Consider the following 3,294-nt stretch of genomic DNA (forward strand, 5'->3'; position numbering starts at 1 on the left):
TAACCAGTTTGATGGAAGTGTCTTGGATTATGTATGAAAACACCACACTGTACCCCCAAAGTGCATCAATGTACACAGTTACCATTCAATAAAAAAAAAAAAAAAAGAAATTGGAGGATTACCTCTTTCATGTTTACATGGATGGAGCTGGAACATATTCTTCTTGGCAAAGTATCTGAAGGGAGGAAGAAAAAGTATCCAATGTACTCAGTCCTACTATGAAACCAATTTATAGCTTTCATAGGAATTAACCCAATTTATAGCTTTCATATAACCCAATTATAGCCCAAGAATATGGGGAAAGGGGAAACGGAGGGGAGGAGGGAGGATGAGTGGAGGGAGGGTCATTGGTGGGACCACACCTACGGTGCATCTTACAAGGGTACATGTGAAACTTACTAAATGTAGAATATAAATGTCTTAACACGATAACTAAGAAAATGCCATGAAGGCTATGTTAACCAGTTTGGTGAAAATATTTCAAATTGTATATAAAACCAGCACATTGTACCCCATGACAGCATAAATGTACACAGTGATAATTTAATATATATGTATATATATAAAGAAAGAAACTGGAGGAGCCGAGTGTGCATCAGTGTCCCTGGTAGAGTGACTATAGTTACTGATGCCCTGCGGTGACAACATGCTGCAAAGATCCATCACTCACAGGTTCTATCCAGAGTGATAGGGGTCTCTGCAGAGAAATAAAGTATGTGGGGAGAAAGGTGATTTTGACCTGCCCTCAGGACCCTAGGAGACCTCAGGCATTGACACATTAATATTTTAATATTTTTTGGTATTTGAAAGGCCTTTCTATATTTAATATTAAGACACAATTTTGTTAGAGGGCCACATTTCTCAATGATTTGAGAATTTGTACAAAAGTCCTAAAGAAGATGTTCTTGAAAATTAGAAGTTCATTAAGTTTTTCTAAAATTGTAAGTTGCAGCTATAAATCAGCTGCATAGTTTGTGGGGGAAGGGCACCCCAAATTTCTTGCCTTCATTTTTTATGTTTTTTTTTTTTTTTAGAGGCAGAGTCTCACTCTGTTGCTCCAGGCTTCAGTGCTATGGTGTCATTATAGCTCACAGTAACCTCAACTCTTGGGCACTGGCCTCAGCCTCCCCAGTAGCTGGGACTACAGGTACCTGCCCTGACATCCAGCTTGTTTTTCTATTTTCAGTAGAGATGGGGTCTCTCCCTTGCTCAGAATGGGGTCAAACTCCTGAGCTCAAGCAATCCATTGGCCTCAGGCTCTCCGTGTGCTGGGATTACAGGCATGAGCCAATGTACCCGGCCTTTTTTCTTTTGACCTCATTCTGTTCATCTAAGTTCCCCCTCATTCACTAGGACGGTTGGAAATCAAGTTCAGACATGTCTTTGGAGGTGAACCTCTTCCTTTTTGAGCTTCTTCCAGGTCTCAACAAGGAGTAATGGAGCTGCTTTCCTGGACAGACACTTCAGGAAAGGCCTCTGTTCGTGGCAACATCTCAGTTGGAGGTGAGATGTCCATTTCCAAGTCATCAAGTCCTCTCCTAGAGCAGGGACCTCCTGGCCTTGGCCAGAGCCTGCGGCTGGGAATCCAGGGCTGTGTTGCTTTGGTGTTCAGTCCACACCCTTTCACCCCACCACATTGCAACCAGTGCCCCCAAATGTGTCAGAGGCCGGCAAAGACTGACCTCCCCCAGTCTCTGTGTGGGCACAGTAACATGGTATCAGAACTGAGTGAGGGAACAGTGTGATTCCTCTACAGAGACAGGGAGGAGCACTTCCTGGCCTCTCCTTTCTGGAATGGGATTGGAGGAAGAAGAGCCTGCAGCAGCCAAGGAAGAGGCCCTCTCCCCTCATATGCTTGTACATTACAGTGAGGGGGTTGCTATGTGAGCTGAATTGTTGGAAGAGATCTGTGTTTCTTTTGTACATCGGTCTGAGGAGACACATCTGGGAGACTCACAGCCTGAGGGGAAGGGGAAAGTGTAGGAAGAAAGGAGGGCTCTGGGAAGAGGGGTGACTTCCCTTATCTCAGAGGATCAGGGAGCAGGAAGGTTCTGTCTGGATGAATTCAGCAAGGAAGGAAGCGGGCATGTGCGCTAGGAGTCAGAAATGGAGAAGGACAAAATCCCTTATTCCAAGGGGTGGTCCTCCCCCACCCCCAGCTGGACTGTCCTACGGACCCCGGGAAAGACCCAGATAGCTGCAGCTGGGCTGAGACCTGGCTGTGCGGCACCTGCTGGGTCCTGTCTCTCAAGCTCTGCAGCCTGATGGTCCAGGGGCTGTGAGTGAGGACCCACACAGGCCACTCCGCCTGTGCTCACAGCCCGGCTTCCCTATTTGCTGACTGCACCTCAATGAGCTCAGTGCCCTGTGTCCCTTTGAAAATGGGAACAGTCCTAGAATTGCTATGAGTCCTGAAAGAGTTAAAAGGTATAAAGTTCTGAAGAATGTGCTGGACCCAGCGAGGGTGCTGCCTACTTGTCAGCTGTATGTCATTATTTTCAGGTAATTAGCAAGCATGTTCATGATAAACCTTCAAGAACCACTAGGGACCATGAGAGACCACTGAGAACTCAGTAGCACGTGACCTTCTCTACAATTGAGAGTAAGGCCGGGCACAGTGGTTCACGCCTGTAATCCCAGCGCTCTGGGAGGCCCAGGTGGGTGGATTGCTTGAGCTCAGGAGTTCAGAGACCAGCCTGAGCCAGAGTGAGAACTTGCCTCAAAATAAATAAATAAATAAAAATAAAAAATAATAAAATGATAAAATTCAGAGTTACTACATTCAGGTACCAGCTGCAACTTTCAAGTTTGAAACAAAAACTCTTTATTTTAATCCTCGTTTACTTGATTTTGTCTGAGTTTGTCTTTTTTTTTGTAGAGCCAGAGTCTCACTTTGTCGCCCTCAGTAGAGTGCTGTGGCGTCACACAGCTCACAGCAAGCTCCAACTTCTAGGCTTCGGCGATTCTCTTGCCTCAGCCTCCCCAGGAGCTGGGACTACAGGTGTCCACCACAATGCCTGGCTATTTTTTGTTGCAGTTTGACTGGGGCTGGGTTTGAACCCGCCACCCTCGGCATATGGGGCTGGCGCCCTACTCACTGAGCCACAGGCACCGCCCGAATTTGTCTTTTTTTCAAGGAGGTCTTTTAGATATAATTGAAGATTAACTTCTCCCTCAAGTGTATTCTACATTCCCTAGTCATATCAATCTTCCTAGAACCCTGCTCCAATTCATTTTGCACTTCTGAAATTGTTCATTCTTAATATTTTTACCCAACTTAATTTTTTTTTTTTT

This window comes from Otolemur garnettii, unplaced genomic scaffold (genome assembly GCF_000181295.1).
Source record: "Otolemur garnettii isolate 467f Iridium unplaced genomic scaffold, OtoGar3 scaffold00140, whole genome shotgun sequence".
Classification (NCBI taxonomy): domain Eukaryota; kingdom Metazoa; phylum Chordata; class Mammalia; order Primates; family Galagidae; genus Otolemur; species Otolemur garnettii.